The 22,591-nt window shown below is 40.0% G+C and overlaps 1 long non-coding RNA gene across 1 annotated transcript in view; it reads right to left on the minus strand.

The window, feature by feature from the left end:
* LOC143435276 (uncharacterized) overlaps positions 1–22,591 on the minus strand; it is a 209,633-nt gene that overhangs the window by 173,926 nt on the left and 13,116 nt on the right. The window contains exon 2 of the long non-coding RNA XR_013105416.1: positions 15,223–15,384. This is a non-coding gene — a long non-coding RNA (uncharacterized LOC143435276). The remainder of the gene's footprint in view (positions 1–15,222; positions 15,385–22,591) is intronic.

The following is a 22,591-nucleotide window of genomic DNA, read 5'->3' on the forward strand; positions in this document are numbered from 1 at the left end:
AATTAAAAGACATAGGCTAATTGACTGGATATGTAAACAGGACCCAGCGTTTTGCTGCATACAGGAAACCCACCTCAGTGACAGACTGCCTAAGACTAAAAGGCTGGAAACAATTTTTCAAGCAAATGATACTAAGCAACAAGCTGGAGTAGCCATTCTAAAATTTCCAGCCCAAGAACACAAAGGGAGGGACTCATGGCTCCACCTGTACAGGTAGTTGAGGGTGGTCTTGCCAGGCATCAGTGGAAGTGGACGGCCTTGGTGCCTAAAAATTTGGATTCCCTAGTGTTGGGGAATTTCAAGAGCAGGGAGGCAGGAATGGAAGTATGGTAGGAGCACAGCCTCATAGTAATTGGAAGAGGAGGATGAAGTAAGAGGTTAGACATCAGTGGAAGTGGATGGCCTTGGTGCCTGAAAGTTTGGATTCCCTAGTGTTGGGTATTTGAGAGCAGGAAGGCAGGAATGGGAGGTTGGTGGAAGCACACCCTCATAGAAACTCCCAGAATTATATGGATTAGGCATGACAGAGGCAGGCTGCCAGGAGACTAGATTCCAGAATTTAAACAAAAAATTATCTTGATACTAAAATTTGTTTTGAGAATTGTATATTGCAGAATACACAGCCTCGGTATATCTACTCATCAAGCAAGCTGAGCAGACCTGCTCGAACCTCTGATGTCCTGGATTTCCAGCTGGATGCAGTGAATACACATCATCAGAGGCTTATCAATTTACTCTTCCCCCAACCCCTCTTCTAATATCTCAAAGTCCATAATCAGCTTGAAGAAGTTAATGAAGAGTCAGTGCCCCTATTCCCTGGGCTTGGGGACTGAGGTGGTTAATAGTGGGCTGTCTTTCTAGGGAAAAGTAGTGGTTTTGGTAGAACAGGGGGGATTAGCTAGGATTTATTGCATAGCCATAACCTACTGGTAGAAATATGTATAATTGTTATTAAGATGAAGTTATAGTTTCTTAAATGGTACAAAATTTGCTTTGATTTCAAATTTAAGGTTTTCATTGGTATGAGCTTCTTACTAATATGAAAGTGAGATTAATATTGTTACTCCCATAAGCATTGTGCCTGTATAACACATTTAGGAATACAAGGCTTAGACCCAATCCTTCTTTAACTTTTTTAACTGATTTGAGATGGTTAGCCTGTGAGTTAAGGGCCTATAGCAAACTCATGGCTCTGAGTTTATTGTTAGAATGTTGTTGATATTTTATTTAGCAATAGCTGAGAGGAGTTAACAGACAACAGTCCAGATTGCCTTACATAAATAGTTGGTTTTCAAAACGTCAGAAGTCCACAGAAGTGACATTACAAACATTTCTGTATTAATGTTCATTTTGATTAGAGACCTGTCTGCTCCCGACAGATTCCTGTCTTGGATTTTAAGAAGAAATTGAGCATCTTTGGAGTTACTCCAGTTGTGGTGAGTTAGCCACTAGGAAAGAATTGCCTCTTTTCATCTACAGACAAATCACTGTCCAGAAAAGGACACACTTGCAGAATAGTCAACTGATTATATCTGCCAAGAGAGAGTAATCAGCCCTTAATAATTCTGCATCACTAGGTCTGTCAGATAATCCTGAGCCAGAAGGCTGAAGATCGGATGCTCCAACGTTCGGTAGTATAGGGACTGTCCAGGTTTTCAGCGGTCTCTATAAATTGGCTAAGTTTTAGAAGCTATGCTTTGTGCTTCCCATAATCTCAGTTAACTCAGTCATTCTGGATTTCTGACAGGGTTGAAGACTTGTAGTCTCATAGCCAATCCTGGCTATTTACTTTGAGAGAAAAGACTTGAGAGGATGGTTTTCAGCTGACATTCATTCTAAAAGCCAAGAAAAAAAAGCCAGGTTCAGAACTAAGTCTTTTACTTAGGAGGAATGACAGAGGTTCTGGTTAGTCAACAAAATGATGGACTAGGTACTAGGTCTATCTTGCACCTTACTGACACAAGTTTGGTATAGTTATGCTCTAATTATATTTTAAGAGAAAAGTTTTATTTTAAAAGAAAGGGTGATATGTAGGAAAGAGCTAATGTGGGAGGAGTACAGAGAAGAGGAGGCTGATGTTCGCATGTCTCCGCCAGTCAAAGATAGTTATATATCTATTGGGTATTGGGTTACACTTCTGATTGTATGGGCATCTTGTTATTGAGCATTACCAAACTTATAAAGCCTTTGATTAACATTTTAAAAAATTGTATGAAAGCAAAAATGAGAAGGGGGGATGGGATAGGGGTTTTCTAGGGAGGGGAAATGGGGAAAGAGGATGGCATCTGAAGTTTAAATAAAATATCCAATAAAAATTTAAACACATTACAAATGAAAAAAGTATCATAATTATAGCACAAGCCTTTGCTATTGCTTGTGCTATAAGAGTTGCCATGAGAATGTGGGAAGCCAGGAGAACAGATGAGGCGATGTTCAAGGTTGTTTTCTATTATCATACATAAAGAGTAAATTCTGAAGACAACAGTACTCAATCTACTCACTGTGTTTCCCTTGATACAAGGTCTCGCTGTGTACTTCTTGCTGGCCCAGAACTCTGTAAGCCAAGGTGATCTCAAATTGTGTGATCCATTTGCCTCTGTCTTCCAAATGGTAGGATAAAGGGGGTATGCCTCCCCACCATCTGAAATAATGCCATGCAGAGGTGCCAGAGCCCAAGATGTCCATCAGCAGGACTGCTTGGAGATAAGAAGAGGTTCTATGGTTCTTCTGCAGCAACTTGATAACAAACTATAACGTTTACTTGAAAATAATGTCCTTACTCTAAAATGATATCTGAAAATGACAGAAATCACTAATGCTTCAAGCTGTGACTTTACTTTTGGAGACTACGTCTCCTTATGTTACTGTGCTCCTTGTGGCCTCCTTGTCATCCCAAATTGGTGCCTGATGTGGCTGAGACTTTGGGTGGACCATTGCAACCCACAAATTGTGGTTTCACTTGGGACAGTAAAAGTTAATGATAGAAATTTAGATCTGTGATATTAAGCCATACAAGCTTAATATGCCTGTTTGCATATTTAAGACATGTTAAATCATTTATATAACAAGTAGCTAAAGTGGCTATACTTTTTACAGTAAAGGGGTGGAAGAAATTGTTCAGTGGTTAGTAATTATTGCTCCTGAAAAGGACCCAGGTTCCATTCCTCATGGCAGCTCACCACCATCTATCTCTACAGCTACAACTAACTCTTTTGCAAAAGATCCAACACATCCCTCTGGTCTCTGTAATTACCAGGCATGCACAAGGTACATGTATATACAAGCAGGCTAAACACATAAAAGATGGTTGAGTTGGTAATGTTCTTGCCATGGAAACATAAGTACTGATTCCAAGTAAAGTAAGTGTGGCAGTATATACACATGAGGAATTTCAACACTGGGGAGACAAAGGTGGAAAAACACCCTCAGTGCTCACTGGCTAGCCAGTCTAGCAAAAATCAATGAGTTCCTAGTACAGCAAGAAACACCATCCCTCTAAAAAAAGCAAGGTGGAATTAGCTGTTAAGTCAATGATAAGTGCTACCATCCTTAGAACTACAGAGGTTAGGTATAGTGTAAGAGAACGGGGCAGGGTTCGATAGATCTCCCTAGGAAGGAGAAACAGAATAGATAGCTTTACATGGACAAGGATGTGGAGGCTTGGGGTGGGGGGATAATGGAAGAATCAGGTAGGGAGAGTAAAAGCTGATGAGGTAAGGAGTGGAGAGAGAAACAGCTAAAATTAAGAGCCATTTGAGGGGCAGGTAGTATGGAAATCTAACACTCTAGACTCTTTCTAAAATATATACATATATGAAAGTGATCTAAATAAAATCTTGGAGTAACAGGGAAGACAGAGCCCCAACTGGTCATCTCTTATTACCAAATAAAGTCTGACTATGGTACCTGTTCCTCAACAGGGTGGCCTGATCTGGCCCTACTAGGCAAAGATGCACCTATTCTTTCAGGGCCTTGATGTGCCAGGGTGTGGGGATAGCCAAAGCAGGGGTCCATACTCTCAGAGGTGAAGAGTAGGCGAATGGAGAGGGACTCTGTGAAGCAGGACTGGGAGAGGGCAGTGTTTAGGCTATAAATAAGTAAATAAATACATAGACAAATAAATGAATAGATAGATAGATAGATAGATAGATAGATAGATAGATAGATAGATGAAAATTCTAATGCTGAGAATGGGTTACAATTGAAATGTTGGCCAAAGGAGTCCCATAGGAATGCCCAAGCAACTAGGGCTGTTGCCATGCTCACAAATTGCTCTCTACAAACTGACAGCAAGACCCTACTGCTGAAGACAATATCTAAATGAATATTAAATTTAAATGAATATCTAAATGAAATCATGGAACACAGAGAATTTGATCTGGTGTCTACCTGAACTTTTTGTCCCACTGGAAAGTGTTCTCAGTACCAGAAGGTACTCTGCCAGCTTCCAAGAGAGAAACATCAACACCGACCCAGCTACACGCCCTTTGATCTACAACGATGCTTGCCTGCAATATATGCTTGTGCAATAGTGGCACAAAGTTTGTGGGAGTAACCAACCAATATCTGATTTGGCGTAAGGCCTACTCAACCCGTGCTCCACACTGCTTGAGTAACCAAGAACCTGTGACTAGACATCCCAGAGACCTAGGGGAGAACCAAATACTACTGTTCTACTAAAGGAACGTAGCAAAAAAAAAAAAATTCCTAATGACATTCTGCTATATTCATAGATGAGTATGATCCTCAACCATCATCAAAGAAGCATCTTCCTGCAATACATGGAGACCAACACAGAAACCCACAGCTAGACAATATGCAGAGAGCAAGAGAGATGTCATCAAATCCACACCTCCACCCCATGATCAGGGAACCCTGCAGAAGAAGAGATAAAATGTAAAAGTCCATGGGGATGGCTCCTTCTATAACAGTCATAAAACATAACAAGACCAATGCATATACAAACTCACAGATAATCAGGCAACATGCACAGGGCCTGAACCAGATGAATTCTGAAGCTGAAAGAAGTAAGCATACACCCCATCCCTAACCCAGAAGCTATCTCCAACTGGAAGCCTCATGAAAATGAAAATTTTTATTTTCTTCAAAGGAGTCTCCCTGGGAGAAACAAATCACTCTTAAGGGTAGGCTGCATGCCCAGCAGTAGGTGGCCAATAGAAAACAAACTAAACAGCATTTTTATAAGTTCCTTGTCTCATAATGTCTCTCTCTCCTTTTCTCCCCTTTCCCCCTTTCTCCTTCTCTCCCTCTCTCCCTTTCCCCCTCTCTTCCTCTTCCCCTCTCTCTCCCTCTGTCTCTCTCTCCCTCCCTCTCTCTCCCTCTCCCCCATGTCTCTCTCAGTTTTATCAGTTTATTTTGTTTAACTTTTCTGTTTTTAACCCTATAGGTTCTTTGTGTGCATACAATGGTTTATGATTTTGAATTTTCATGAGATTCCTAAGGGTGTGAACAAGTCGGCCTCTGCATCTTCATTCATTTCTTGTGCCTTGTCTTGAGCCCTTGTTTGTTTTTTCCCATTCCAATGTGTTTGTTTTGTTACATTATATTCATCATCACCATCATCACCATCATCATCATCACCATCATCATCATCCCTTAGAAGCCTGTTTGTTTTCTATGAGAGACAAAAAGAAGGTGGGTCTGGATAATAGGGGAGATGGGAAGGATTAGAGGAAGGGAAAACTGTAATCAGGATATTTTATATGAGAAAGATATATTTTCAATAAAAGAAAAAATCTAGGTGAAAACTGATTGAAGAAGACACTTGATATCACCTGTGACCTCCACACATATACACATATGAATGAACAGCAACAAATCGCACACACATACAAACACACATACACACACAGATATACACACATACACACAGAAACACACACATGCACACACACACACACAAACACACCTCACTAGTTTTAGAAAAGATATTAATTTAGTCCTATCCTTTCATTTTCCAAGGAGATGCAAATCTGGACAAGTAAACTAATATTTGCAAGGCACAGAGCTAAAGTTGTAATTACATTGGTTGAGACAGGAGAAGGATGCTTTTCATCCACGCTTCTAGGGAAAGATAGAATTTTCACTCAAAACAATTTGCCACCACAGTTAGGTAATTTGCTGGCCCCTTGCAGAAACTGTGATGGAGTGATTTCAAATCAGCATTTAGCAGTGTATAAAGGTCAGGGGAGCCAGACCATTTATCTAGGAAGCAAAAATTAAAAGCTATAAATTATAAACAAGGGTAATGACTGAGACAAAGAAGAGTCACGGAGAACAAGTTGAATCCATAGGAGTTTGCAGAAGATTGATGACAGATACATTACCAAAGGGAAGGCCAGGCTGGCACAAAGATGGAGAACAGAGAACAGATTTTTTTACTCCTTCTCCTTTTAAAGAAATGTCCCTTTCTTTCTGGTTCCTTGTGAGTAACCTAGAGTTGTGTTCATATCATGTGCCAGCCAGCTAACGGGCATCGTCCATGCATCATGTTGTCAATCAGAAGAGCTTTGACCTGAGGAGCATCGAGGTCACAATGACTAAAAAGTCAACGTCCCTATGTCTGTGGAGGTCCCACTTGCAGAGGAAGAAAATATCTTCTTTCTCTCCTCCCTGCTAATCAGAAAATTTTGCTTCTCTTTTCCCTCCATAGCTCTTGAGAAAAATAATTAGAATAATCAGTGAATTGATTACTTCATTAGGCATTAGCTGGTGATAACTCATTTCCTTTATCTAAGCATGGTGTTTGCAATTTTGATAAACCCATCAAGCCTTTCTTCTACTCGGTATTATAATCAAAATAGAAACTATATATGTTAATTTGATCCTTCCCCTTAAGAAAAGTATATTCATTGTTTCTTATCACAGTAAAAAGTAATTAAATTAGAGTATAGTGAAATACTTTTCTCTAAAGAACCTGACAGAGGGGCCCTGAGAAGTTGGATTAGTTGGTAAAATGTCTGCCAAATAAGGTCAGAGGAGCTGAGTTCAAATTCCCATCACCATAAAAAGATAGGAATAGTGACACACATCTACTAGCCCAGCACTGGGATGAAGGGTAGCGAGCAAAGAGAGAAGCTGAAGCTTATTGGCCAGATGATCCAGCTGAATGAATGAGCTTCAAGTCAGTGAGAAATAATGTCACTAAAGAAATAAATACTAACTGGCGAGCAATCCAAAAAGACAATCAACTTTTGGCCTCCTCATTGTGTGTACATACATGCTTAGGCAACTTATACAGATGTACACACACACACGCACACACACACACACATGCACACACACTCACATACTTATACATACTTGACAAGAAATAATTTAATCTTTACCAGCCAGGTAATCTTAGGAGTGTTTCTTCAGCTCTGCCACTATAATATAAAGACAGCCATCAACAGCAGCAAATAACTATGTCTGTGAGTTTATGATGTGGCTTTCCTCTTACAAATGGAGATAGCCTTTCATCTGTATATGCACACCCATCCTTGAGATTTCATGTTCTCCTTTAAATGGCTAAGTCCTACTGTATCATATTCCCCCTCTGATGGACTCATTGAACTTTCATGTCTTCCCAGAAGGACCTATCACCATTAGTATTACATCAAGAGTAAGATCAATCACTTATGAACATAAAGAGGACATAACTCTGCTGATAACAGATATGAATGCATTTGAGAATACTGCTTGGGAACATGGGATGTCTAATTAAAAATAATTTCAATGGTAGACAATAATCTAAACTGCAGCCAATATCTTAAATGAGTGTTCCACAAAACCTGTCACTCAGCCTCCAAGATCCTGGATATCGGAACTGATTTACTCAGCTCACCAGAACCTATATACTGGAATGTCCTACATGCATGTGGGTTCATCTTCATCCTAGCATTGTTTTTAATGCAATATACTTAAAACTGGTCACTTATACAATGATTTGACCTCACAGGAAATATGTTATATATTATAAGAATTATACCACACAAATACACCAAGTTAAAGAAGAAATAAAAACCTTTCCACCCTGTAGTCAGTGCTCTTAAAAATGCTTACCATATTTTGTACTTGAATATGAGTCTTTAATACATTAATATTTTAATACAATCCATACCAACCACAGTTCTCCTCTACTCCGCTCCTTCCAGCATCCTCCCGCCTCCCCTCTCCTCCAAATTTACTTCTTCATTTCCTTTCAGAAAAGAGCTGTCTTTCCAGGGATAAGACTAGGCACAAACCATCAGGATATGATTTTTAAAGAAACTTTTGTTTTACAAAAGACTGGATATATACGTGTTAATAACTATTGGAGGGGGACAAAGACAGGAAGGAAATGGATCAAATATTTCCGTTTGCAAAGTCTTGGTGTGTTTGGGTTTTCTTGTTTTGCTCCTTGGTTGGTTAGGTGGGTAGCTGAGTTGCTGCTTTACTGGTCAAATGGTTAGTCTGTTTACAGCACTGGTATTAAATATAGGGCTTCTTGTATGCTATATACATATTATACCACTAAATTATGCTGCCAGTCACTTCTGTTTTACTTATTTGTTGGGGGCCGACTTTTAGCAGAAAGCAGCTATCAGCTTTGCAGCCATCTTGAGCCATATACCCTGACATGAGACTTGGATTACAATAGCCTACAACAGCTGAGCACACTCCGATAATCTTGGTTTAGATACCTTGAGATTAAAGGTGCATGAGATTAAAGGTGTGTGATTTAAGAGTGACCTAGAGATCAGATTTAGAGACAAGACCTAAGGGCATGATTATAGGTGTGATTTAGAGGGGCATGGCTTAGAAGTGAGACATATAAAAGGCAGAGACAGAACAGAACTGAGAATCAGACACAGTACAGAGGAGACAGAGAAGCAGACACTTCAGAGAGTACAACTTGGAACTAGGAATTAGGTTAGAGAGAACAATTTGGAGTTAGTTATTAGACATTAGGCACTTGGCACTTGGAAGAAGTAACTTGGAACTTGGAGGCACTAGGGACTAGGGACTAGGAACTTAGGACTTGGGACTTGGAGAGAGGAAGAGAGACTGAAGAATAAACAGGATTGAAACACATTCTGTCTGGCCTCCATTCTTTGAGTCCTGCGGACCTGCGGACCCGTGGACCGGAGCGGCAGCTTGGACCGGGTTACAGTGGCTGCCAAACGCGGGGCAGCCCGGGCCTCAACGTTTTGCTCGGGCCGCAACATTTTTGGCCGCCCGAACATGGGGCTAGTGCGGTTCTCAACACTTATTGTTTGATTTGCATGGTCTATTTAGATGGTTACAAAGATGGACAGACAGAGCATTACTTTTGCATCTCAGCAGCCATAGTATCTGACAGAATATCTTAAAGAAGGCAATGTTGTTCTTCTCCAGAGCTTCATTCTGCCATGGTGGGGGAAGGCATAATGACACAGTTCATGATGTACAAGAACAAGAAGTGGATGTCCATGTCACAGTGGGCAGGAGATCAGAGACTGACATTAGAGACAAGGGCCAGGCATAACAAAGGCCAGCACCAATAAATCTATGGCCCTACCCTTAAAACATCCACAGCCTCTTATGGTTGTGGGTAATACTGCTTGCATTCTAATACTAATTGGATCCTCCAAAACTGTTTGCACGAGAGGGTCTACATGTAGCTTCTTGGAACTTGCCCCCCACCCCCAGTTAATTCTGGTTGGTAAATAAAGATGCCAGCAGCCAATAGCTAGGGAAGAGAGACATAGGCGGGGTTTATGGTTCCCAGGCTGGGGACCACAAGGAGGAGGAAGCAGGGAGACTCGGAGGCCACCATGGAAGGATAATAACATGCCCAGGGGAGAATCAGATCTGCCTTGTAAAGGGGCCAAGAGAACGAAGCCCAGAGGGCTGCTCATTTGGGTCAAGAGCAGCCAAGATGGAACATAGAAATTAGTAAGTAGTAACTCGGAGTTATTGGTAGGAGGTAGATTCTAACAGTATAGAATTGCCCAGCTATTGGGCTGCTTAAGGTATATTAAAATATAAAGGCTGAATGTGTGTCTTTCATTTGAGAACATAAACCATCAAGGCAGATAGTAACCCCCTACCACCACTGATACTTATTAAAATATTAACACTACAGTTGTACTGCCTTCTGGGGTCAAATTCTGAAACTGTGGACCTGTGATGTATGTTTAAATCTTAAAACAGGTATGAGCATGGTGGTGCATGCCTTTAATAGCAGCACTGGGAAAGCAGAGGCTTTCTGTAAATTTGAGAATGGCCATCTGAAAATATCTAAACAATTATAACATATAGATACATTAAGACAATGGATGGGTGGATACATAGGTGACAGAGAGGCAAACAGGCAGCAAACACCTCACTTTTTATGTTACCAGATCATTTAAATTTATACATTATGATTCATGGGTGACTGATTGCTCAGTGGTCATACATATCTGGCCCAGATTGGCTTTGACAGGAGCCAGTTTAGGGTGTAGAATGTTTAGGAAGATGTAACATTGGGATTTGTCTCTAGGGAAGAAGGGGGAAGAAGGCAGGATTTGACAGGATTGATACTTTTTGGTTTGCATGCATGCCTGTGTGCCAGAGCGGACATTTTACAGACATAATAGATTTGGATCTTCTCGTCTGAAAAATAAAAAGATATTCTGCCAGGTTTATAGAGATACTGTTTCATTTTCCTTCCTATGGATTATAACATTGCTTGCATTGGTTTCTTCAGTCACTGTAACTTCTGTCACTGCCAAGTAAGGGATGCAATCTCCACATTGAGCTTGATGCATCCCACAGTGATCCCTCCGGTTAGAAGCTGAACCAAACATCTAGGACATTTACACACCCAATTCTGTAAGCCATGGTTGTGAGTGCTTTGGAAAAGGTATAACATTGAACACAGTATCTTTCTTTCTGAAATCAGAAGACTCAGTAGATGGGTGTCTGTAAAAGCCCAGGGGTAGCTGCAGCTGTGTGACTATTGTTGTGTAGTAACCAAGGCAACAGGTTGCTCCCTGAAGGGAGGTAAGTAGTTCATGTCTATGTCCCCATAAAGTGTCCCCCTTTCACAGTTGTGATAGTGTGATTGTCAACTTGATAGGATCCAGAATCATCTAGAAGGCAAATCTCTGAGTATGCATATGAAAGGTTCTATATATTAGGCTGAGGTGGGAAGACTCATTATTGCCAAACAAGGGTGGTACCATTCCATAGTCCAAAGACCAGGACTGGACTTAGAGGAGGGAAAATTGAGTGCAAGTATTCATATCTCTCTGCTACCTGCATGCAGAGAGATAGGGATGCTTGCACTCAATTGTGCAAGTAATTATGCAGTGTGGCAAGCTGCCTCAGTTCCTGTTGACATTCATGACCTCCTTGTCATGTTAGACTATACCTAGAAACTGTAAACCAACCAACCAAACAAACAAACAAACAAAACCCTAAGTTCTTTTGTCAGTGATCTTGCCCCAACAATGAGGAAAATCACAAACATAGCACTTTTATATTCTTACCCATTTTTTTAAAGAATAATGGCACATACTTGAAACATGTCTTTGAAGTTGCTTTCTCTCCTTATAGTCTCAAATCTTGAATTCTGAAACGTCATGAGTTAAAGCACTTGAAACTTTGTAAAGAATTCGAGGCCTATAACAGGACAGTCTCTAAATGTTTTCTGCTGTTTGCATTTATGACAGAAGTGTGCCAGAGATAAAGATAGCAGCTTTGGACCTTGTCATTTGAAAAAATAAAAATAAAAGATAATCTGACAGATTTGCACATGTACTGTTTCCAACTTTACTTTTTCCAGATTATTAATGAGACTCCACATTAATTCACATCTCTTCAATCAACGTAACTTCTGTAGCAGAAAGTTAATTTACAACCTTTACTTATTTTCCCCCATTGGAATATCGGTGCTTTGACCATCTCTGAATAGGATATAAAACAATTCAACCGTAAAATAACTCTGCTTTGAAACTTGAAGTCGGTTGTATCGATATAATCAATTATCCATATTTCCTCCCCAGCCCTCTTTCTTCATTGTTGTCTGTCATCTGAGGCCATATTTTTCCATCTCCCCTTCTCTAGGACAGCAAGTGGAACAACATGATTATGATGCAAAAATATTTTACCCACAATGCACAGCACCACGGAACTGCATTGTGGGTAAAGTCATAGAGAGATGCTCAGGGGAGTTCACCAAACACTAAGTATTAGTTACATGTGCACAGACAACACACTGCAAGCACAGTATTTACCAATGCTTAACACATGAAATGAAGAACCAGATTGCTTTCTTTTTAAATGCTAAGAGGGGTTTGAGTGTATGATTAACTTTTTGTTGGTTTGGCAAGCAGAAATGAAAAGATGTTTATAGATATTTACTTCCTCTCTGTAACGTTTTCATCTTCTATTTTGCCATAAAAGCCTGTTCGCTTGGAGTCTCTCCATTCTAATTCAATCAGTTGCAAATTAGTTTTCCGGGAAACAAAAAAAGTAGTCCCGAGAGATGGTGTATGATTTCCATATTGCTTTTATTTCCGTGTTTCGATTTAAAAGAGAAAACAAAGTTAATGAAGTTGATCATAATCATCTTCTTTTCATGACATTTTTTTTTTCAGATCTCATTATGAACTTTCAGTTGCTCAATATATTTTACAGTCAAGGTTCACTGCTATTCAAACCAACATCCACTAGACCTCCTGTGTCTTAATCATGGCATATAACAGTGATAGGATAAATCGTAGAAATCAATGAGAAATGGCTGCATTAAGCAGGCTCCATGTGCAGTATGTTTTTCAGATATTAAACACAACCTAGGTTTCCTTTTCTTCTTTCTTGTTTACCTCTCCTACTCACAGTCACCTTTTCCTCTCCCCCTTTTCTTTTATCTGGAGCAAAAGAGTTCATCCTTAACACCTATCATTTTATCAAAGGGTCATTTCGCACAACTAAAAAGGTGCTAATTGCAGTGAAACTGCCGGGCTTGTGTGCAAAGCATGGGGGTGGGGGTGGGGTTGTTTATGTTGGCTCAGCAGATTCACACAAATTTCCTGGATCTCTTCCATTCATGTAATCATCACCCTCTGCTCAGTAATGTATCATTTACCTCCCAAGAGCACTGCTCAAATGAGAAATAAAAGACCCTGGATCTTCAGGCATTGATAACCAGGGTTTTGTGGGTTTTTTTTGTTTGTTTGTTTGTTTTGTTTTTTTTCAGGGGTGGAGGTTATCCCGTGGAAACAGAAACTTCTCATTAAATGTGTCGGTCTTGAAATTGTTCAACTGCTTGTAAGCCATAGGTGTGGTATTGGCATTTAAAAGAAAAACAGTAAGTGCAGTTGTCTTGCAGCCATTGAAAGGATGGGTGCCACAACTGGTAAGAAAGTACAAGTTTTAAAGTGATGATTACAGTATCATCATAATGAGATCTCAAGAGAGCAATACGCTGATTATCCTTTCTCTTCAAGATATCTACCCAATTTTTCTTTCGCCTAGAAATTGGAGCATTTTTCTTGGTACAAGTGCATACTACTAAAAGAAACCTTGATGTGCTTGTCCCTTCTCTTTCTCTGCACCCCCCTTTCTTCCCAGTGCACGCGCGCACACACACACACACACACACACACACACACACACACAATGTCGTACATATTCATGAGAATAAATCTTGTGGGTTAGTCAAGTCCCAAGATTCACGTGCTGACTTTCTTAGACAACAGCATTTGTATGGAACATGTAGGGAAATAGTATTTAAACAACATTTATTCCTTAGGCTTATAGAAGTTTTGACCGTCAGCCTTGACTCATAGTTTACTGTGTACAACCTCAGAAAAAAAACAGGCTTTACTCTCCTTGAAATCACAAATCGATAGGACTCAACTTGAGTCAGAATCTCAGAAAGATAAAGTGATAACCTTTTTAATGTGGAAATTTGACTGGATCCTTAGCATTCAGTATTCTAAAGGCAATTAAAACCATTTACGGTCATCCTAGATGTGTGGAACTTTTTTTCCTAAGCATATGTCCCCTGTGTATCTGAAGGACATGAGCCACATTTACAGAGCTTTGTCTCCCTGACCCAGTCAAAGCACTGGTAATGAGAGAGAAAGCACTCCCAAGGACCCTCTGACCCAAGCCAGCTTATCTAATAAATGAAGTATTAGTAGCAAAGTAATTGATTCCTCAGAAACAAACATATAAAGCATGTCATGCAAGAACAAATTCTGTTTTTGAGAATGCCTCATAGTATATAAGTACAGGGTTGCTTTTAGAAAGGAAACATCTATGCACTGTTTGTGTGTGTGTGTGTGTGTGTGTGTGTGTGTGTGTGTGTGTAAAATTGCATACCAGCAGATTTATGGCTTGCCATTCCATGGCTAAGGTGAATTGAATAAGAAAGAAAGGACATCATTAAACAATGGTTACTTTGTCTCAATTTGTGGAATATAACCAAGGCTTGAAGGCATGAGTCTTGAGATGGAACAAGACAGGTATTTCCCCATATCATCTACCAAATGTGTTCCTAGTAGCCAAAAGGGCTCCTTTTTATGTCTCTTCCATAAGATCACAGTCCTTCAATGCTACTAAAAGCCAAGCCACACAGAGTTCATGTTCTGTGTTTGGGGAACAGTGGATTCTCTGAGGTAACTAGAGTTTCCTATCACCTAAGATTTTAATGAGGGAAGTGCTAGCCTGTTGTCACCAGTGTCTGTAAGATGGCAAACGTCCTCTCTTTCTGTGTTGATTCCTACTGCCTTCTGAAAACATTCATGTCAAAACTCTAAAAGGATACACTACTAATTTCTGGAACAATTTTCCTCTTTGTCATACTAGACTTGAAGGAATTCCGTATTTCCTGGGTGTGTGAAGTGGTGAGTTTTCACTATACTGCTTTGGGCTCCTGACCCAGGGGCTATCTGGATTTGCAAATGGAAAAGACACACACACACCCATTAATTTTAAAATGCCTTAGCTGTCTCAAAGGCTGGGCACTCCTAAACCTTCCCCAGCTATCCCAGGTACAATTGAGGAAGTGGCCAATGCCCACCCACCTGAAATCTCACATGGCTGGTAGGCTTTATCTCCTGCCACCCCTGCATCCATCCTTCCATCCCAAGTCCTCTCAATTCTCTGTACATCCTACACATGCAACTCTAAGTGTCCCACCCTGTGCCCAACCATTAGCAGCTGGCATCTTTATTGATAGATCAAAAACCAATTGAGGACAAATACCTTCAGCATCTGGACACGCAGATTCAAAGCTTTAGCACCAATCTCCAACAGGTGTGAGCACATAAACAGTCCTGCCAGCCATTAGCCTATGTAAAAAGCTAGTGACAGAGTTCCCAGTTCAAGCCTCTGCTCCCTTCTTGGAGAACTCCAGTTTCTTCTTGCCTGGAAATACAAATCATTCTGTGACCACACACAGCACATAAGTTATTTAATATCACATAATCCACGTGTATCCTTGCTTAAGGCCCTTCAATGTCACCGCACTGCTTTGGGAAGAGATGCTGTTCCTCTGTTGTATAAGAGCAGCAACCTCTTAGCGTAACATCCTCAATGACATTTCATCTCACTGTCCAGCTCATTTTAGTCCAGATGTTCCTATTTCTCTTTTTTTATTTCTATTTCTGCTTTGTCTTACTGACCTTCAGACTCTTCAGTGGATCGCTCCATCCATCTGAAATATAAACCAAACCCCTCCCCTTCCTACTGCAGCCTTGACCAGCTGTTCTCTAGTAAGTCCAGCCTCCACTTACATATCATTGGCAGAGTATGTGGAATCTTCCCTAACAGGGAAAAAAAATGCCCAATAGGGATGTGTTATGGAATTTATGGATTACACTAAGATAAGGAAAAATTGTGGCCAGTGAGCTTAAGGTAAATATTAAAAACAAAAAGCAGTTCAATATCCACTGGGCAAAGAGTACACTTGGATTGAAGTGAAAATGGGACACTCCTGACCAGAGCACTCTCTATGGTGCCATTGACACAAATACTATATGTATAAATCAAGTATAAGAATAACACATGGATAAACCTCTCTACTTAAATAAAACTTAAGTGGGGAGTTTATCAAGGGTACTATGGATAAAAGAAAGAACTTGGGCTCTACACAAATAGCTAGACTGGTCCTGAGAGCTACAGTAAGTAATAAGAGCTACATTAATAGTAATGTCACCACAAACAGGATGCCCACTTTCATTTTCTCAGAGATAAAGTTCTGTGTATGAGTTGGGGGCAGGGGTGATAAGAGAGAGAGCAGAATACAATGTTGGTAGAGTTAATTTCTTCAGAACGTTAGTGACTCTGCTTGAGTTAGTAATACTCATGTTGGCTTACAAAGAGATTCCCCCAATCCCTGCCTTCCTGTCACCCTTGAGCCTGTTGAGATTCACAAATCAAAAAGACAGGTAAACTCTTGACAGAAATTAGTCAAATACAGGTGGAGAGTTATTTTAAGCTAGATTGGGAGTTCAGAGTGCAGAAGAGACGTGTTTGCTGCTAACCACCAAATCAGTGGCTTACTCATGTTGCCCAGATAATTGCAACTCAGTAAAAACTGAGACAGAGGACTGAATGAAAGGCATGAAGAGCCCATACAATCCTCCCAAGGACACAGAGGGGGAGATCTTCAGGAAGAAATGAACACCCAAACTAGCTGAGCAAAATTAAATTAAATTAAATTAAATTAAATACATATTACAAACAAAAGAAAATACCTGAGGACCAATTTTTCCACTTACTGGTGAAGTCAAAAGGATAAAATTATTTATTTTCTTTCTTTTATGAAGCTGTCCTCCCAGCTGCATCCCAGCCCCTTTCTTTCCTATCATGTCTTGGGTATCAGGATAGTTCTCTTATATAAGCCTTGTATGAAGGGACTGTTTCTGAGATGTGGCAAACACCTCTCACAGCTCCCATGATGCTGCAATAAAGTAATATTGATTAAAGGGCTCCAACAATCCCTGCAAATGACTAGATGTTGCTTACCCTGACAAGACCCCAGCCTAGCAGGACAAGTGAAAGTAGGTGCAGCCAGAGATCCTTAAATAACTTCTCTTCTGCCTCAAGACAAAATTTTTCCTGTTCTGTGGTCTCTGGTTTCATTAAGCTGAAGAGAGAGAAAACTGGAAGAATCTGACCCTAAAATCTCCAGGTGTGTTCCAGGATCTACACTGGCCTACTTCATCAACCCAGGAAGTCACCTCTGGCCTTGCTAGCCCAGCATCCACATCACCAGGGAGCTTAAGAAATATTGCCTCTAAAATTCTACTCTAGACCTACCAAACGTGAACAATGTTTTATCAGGAAGTTGGTATACCTATTAAAGTTTGAAGAGAAACAACCTGGGACCTCTGGTCTATGATGAAGAGCCCTTGGGTTTAGGTTAAACTATATTTTGGAATATTTTAAAAGCTAAATTCTGAAGTTGAGAGTCGAAACAATGCCATTTGAGACACACATGGTTAAAAGAGTCCTTTCATAGGAAGATTCTAAACCTTTAAAAAGGTCAGAGACTAAATTCAGCAGGTCTGAAAGGCAAATTTAGCCCAGTATTATAGAAGAAAAATACCAACAACAAAAGCCATTAGTCAATTCTCTTCCAGGTCCCCTAGATTCAGATCTGCTCAGAGACAAGAAAGCCAGAAGAAGCGTGTTCATTCCCTAAGGGGAAGTCAAGGAGTCAGACATCCTGGTGTGCAAAAGAGGCTATACGAGCAGCTCAGACTTTAGAAACTTGGGTCCTGATAAAATAAAAATAGCAATTCTCTAAGTTCTGTTCCTTTTTATTTCAACACTGCTTCTTATATCATTTCTCATCTTCTACAGTAAATTTTAAATTTCATAATATTTAAAATGCAAAAAAAGAAAATGGTTTGAAATAATTCAAAACTGATCAAAATCAAGTTTGATCAAAAAAGTTCCCTCTTGTCTAAGATTATCAAATAACCTCTTGCCTTTCAGATATCAAAGTATAATAAATTCAACCTATATAGCTAGTTATTATGTCCCTTTTCTTTATTCCCCCAAACCCTTAACAAAAACAGAGTTGTCAAATTTAAATTGACACTTGCTTTCTAGTCCCCCTTTGCACACCCGCCACTATAATATTTACACTGTGTGGGAAAAATAAACATATATTTCTCTGACTCAATTCTGATCTTAAATCCAAGGCCATCTTCAAATGGCTCATAAGGCATCAGCCTTTGGGAATTTATGTCAACTGCAGTCAAGTTTCATACACTATGTCAGTGTAACACTTGCCCATCTTTTTGATGAGTTCAACTGCTTTTTTCATAAGGGTTTCTTCATTTATGATTCAGCTCTCCATACAGCAATTTGTCCATTGACCTCCATTTTAATCTGTTAGCATCAAGAACTGTATCCATGACTGCAGTAAAACTTTCCTACATGTCTAGTCACTGTAAGGAGGTAACACTGTTCAGAACAAATATCATCAAGTGAGCTATTCTGTCATGGCTTGCCACTGAACACACCTGGAGCAAATAAGCTTGTTTTTACACATGATTTTTCCCTTAAATGAAGCTGATGACTAAGGAGAAGACTGTCGATAGATAATACTGAAAACATGTCTTTTATAAATACCATAGTTGTTAGGCACAGAATCTACTTCACCTATTTCGTATTCAGCTAGATTTCTTATGGAGTGTTGCCTCAGTGGGACAAGGCCTAGGAAAAGCACTCAGGAATATCTTATAGAACAATTCTGCCAAGGCTAAACCTGCACTGGCTAGCTGGCTCATCTCAAGGAAACAATGATAAATAAAGGCCCATATCTTATTTGCAAACCATCCTCTCCTTTTCAGTAGCAAGTAAAAAGACTCAGAATCTCAGGTATCTATCTATTTGATAATCTAAAAAGATTATCAAATACCTCTTGCCTTTCAGATATCAAAGTATAATAAATTCAACCTATATAGCTAGTTATTATCTCCCTTTTCTTTATTCCCCCAAACCCGTAACACAAAAAAAAAAAAAAAAAAAAAAAAAAAAAAAAAAAAAAAAAAAAAAAAAAAAAAAAAAACCTAGCTAGAAAAAAAAACTTCATAGGGTTCTATTTAGGAAGAAAGACTCCTCTGGATTAATTATTAATGTGTAGTGGGTATCAAGAGATGTGAAGCACCCTTGACTAGGGGACAGTATCTCCATACACATACACAGTAAGCGGCAAGATTTCAAAAACATCACAGCAAATAGCAGGAGTCGTCTTTATTGGTCACTGAGAGTCAGCATGGTGTTTAGTGCATGGAAATGATGGGAGCTACCCTTTATTTTAGAACAATATTCTTAGCAAAAGGTCAGATTGGATTCGTGAAGAAATGCGTGGGAGACATTATTGTACGGTCAAGATAATGATGGAGCGCTAAAGATGACAACAGAGACACACCGGTGAGCACCTTCCTCTCATATAACACCAGTGACATTTTGGAAAGCAGTTTCTAATATTCATCTCTTCCAACAGCCAGTTGTTGTCTGCTTGAAACTGTCAGATAAAGACATTTCCCAAAGGATTTTTGTGTGTGAACAGTTCTCGCCAGTGGGGTGCAGGAAGAAAGGGAATGTGCTGCTTCCGTGACTTTATAGACTCCTGTGAGACCACCCACACTTCCCCACCCAACACTGACCCCCAAATCGCCAGTACTTCATATTTAGAATACCAAATTTCTTCATTCTTTGTAACACATAAGCAGATAATTTTACTCTTTTAGTGTATAACCTTTTAGTCGACTTTTCAATGTTGCCAAATGCTTCCTAAGATAACTATAACCGTAACATCTCAATCAATTAAAGATATACAGTCTGATTCATGCCTGCAAATCATATTAATCATTTTAATTTTTCTAGAGTAGTAAGGATGATGGCAGACTCATTATTTATCAAATTCACCTTTGTTGACCACTTGGGAATGTGAGCACCTTTTCGTGGGACTTTCTTGAGTAGATACATTGGTCTCCGTTAACTGTTCAGTTGTCTTTGTCTTTCCATGGACTGCTTTTATCTTCTTGTTAGTTCTTGTATTTGTGTCATTACTACTATTCATAAGATAACATAGGACTGTATTTATATGTTAGGAGTTTTGGGAGATGAGAGCCCAAGGCTGACCCCAAACTCGTTATATAGCTGAAAAAGATGGATTTCTCTGCTTCCATCTCCTGAATGATGAAATTACAGCATGTGCCACAATATCTGGCTTATGTAACACTGGAATTGGACTTGGGGCATGGTGTGTGCTAAGCAAGGACTCTGCCAAGTGAACTCTGTCCCCTGCCTTAGCTTTAGTTTTATATAAATGTAATTATCTGAATATTGTTTGTCCAGCTTAAGGTTCTTACATAATTTACGTTTGGGTATTTATCAATATCGCCTTTTAACAGCCATTTGAATGGATACATCGTATTTATTTTGTGGGGCGGTGGTCTGTGAGAGGCAGCTGGGTACCTGGTCGAGCACAGGCCTGGAACCCCAGATACTCTAAAGAGACAGTAGGAGTTCGGTCTTGCTCGTGGGCCCTGGTTCCTTTCACTTATCCACAGCCCCTCCTAGAGAAAGGTTTGTGGCCCTCAGTCATGTAGCACAGATAGAGGAAGTGACTACAGGCCACAGAGTCTCAAGAAATCTCCATATTAATGAGATACCTAAAGGCCAGAGGGCATAGCCAATTAAGCATTCCTTCCCAGACCCTCCTCCTTACAAATGGTATTTAACCTCAGGCCCGCCCTGAGGATATGGGGTACAGCTTCATCCACTTTCCACCATGACAATAAACCTTTTAAAACCATGGACTTCCTCTCCTGTCTTTGGGGTCTGCTGTGGAAGAACCGTAGAAGGACCCTTCAACCAATGAACTGTTTCTCCCACCAGAGGACTTCTTTGCATTCCAGCCACAGCAGCCACCAACTCAAGCAAGCTAGCTGAGCCAGCCATGACCCAGCCAAGCAAGTTACCATGACCAAGAGTTTTGTTTTCCTGCAGGGCACTACAGGAGCTTTTCCACCTCTTTTTCGGCTACAGGCCTGTCCAACCTGTGTGTTCCCCCCCCCCCCCCCCGTCTCAGTCCTTCTACAGTCTCTCAGCTGAGACCACCAGTCTCCCACCAGCCGCCTTGGCATGGAGACCTCCAACCCAAAAGCTCTGCCCCCTCGGAACCTCAGACTGGGATCTCCCCAAACCCAGAGTGGAGTTCTACATCTTCTCACAGCCCAAAGTCCACTGGGTGCTGCATGGAATGAACTCAGTCAAATTCCCGAGCTTCTGCTCCCTGAGCTGTGGTTCCACTTGGGGGACAGACACGCAGGCTCCACAACTCAGCCCAACAGGACAGGACCCATGCCCACATGTGAACCACAGACCCACATTATTTAGCATATTTTATTCCTTTTGGTTGGAAAATTTATTGTTTCTGAAATTTCTACAATCGTATATGTTGTGAGCATGATCTTCCTGGGCTCATCTCCTTGGTTATATAGGAAAAAAAAAAAAAAAAAAAAAAAACCACAAATTTTATAACTAGGAATGGAAACAGTAGGTGTGATAGTTTTCCATTCAGCTTATAATTCCCAAGTCAAGCTAGTCAGAGGACACTCCCACTAATTGTACCTCAGTTTTGCTTGCTCTACATTTTTTACAAACACTCATTATGACAATTTTTTAAAGCTATACAAATCTGCAAGACAGATAGCAGTTAGCTGTGGTGTCAGTTTAAATCATGGGGCTGTACCTTTCTTTGTTTCATGGACACTTGAGTTTTGTGGTCTCTAATATGATATTCAGTTCCCCGGGTTTTATTGAGTTATCTGGGTTATTTGTGATGAATTTTAGGAGTTCTTCATGAAAAACGTTTATTCTTTTTGATTAATGCAATCTCTTCCAATCTACAACTTGAATGTTCATGCTTTGTTATTAATGTCTATTGATAATCACAACTTATCAATTTAAATTTATTAATTTATCAGTCTTTCCTTAGTGTTTTTCTGCCACATTGGAGACATATTTTTCTATACTTACAGAAATAAACTGTCCTGTCATAGTCTCCTCTAAATGACATCTGAGGGTACTTGTAAGGCTAATTGTGTGGTGTGTGTGTGTGTGTGTGTGTGTGTGTGTGTGTGTGTGTGTGTGTGTATGTGTGTCTTATCAGGATATGCTTGTCCTTTGACCCAGTAACCACTTTTTGTGACCTAATTTCCTTTAGTTTAATCCCTTCAACAGCACACTACATCATAGAACTTTCTTTTAATATCTGCTACTTAGTTGTGTCTTTGATTACATTTTTATTCCATCTCATCTTTTCTGCCCAAGTTCAAAAGGCTGTGGGAATTTTTGCTGCTTGTTTGTTTTGGTTTTGATCTTTGCATTATTTTTCCAAACAAACACAAAAAAAACAAACAAAATCCTCAAAGTACTGCCTTTGTGCCTTTGAAATTTATCTTCACAAGTCCCTTCCTCTTTTGCCATTTTGAGCTCTTTTGTTACTTCTTTTTTTAAATGAGATATTTAAGATTACCTGTCTTCAGTGGCAGCTTTGTGTCCTGATTTTTCAAGGGACATTTGATCTCTTGTTGCTCTTGGGTAA

Source organism: Arvicanthis niloticus, chromosome 20 (genome assembly GCF_011762505.2).
Source record: "Arvicanthis niloticus isolate mArvNil1 chromosome 20, mArvNil1.pat.X, whole genome shotgun sequence".
NCBI lineage: Eukaryota > Metazoa > Chordata > Mammalia > Rodentia > Muridae > Arvicanthis > Arvicanthis niloticus.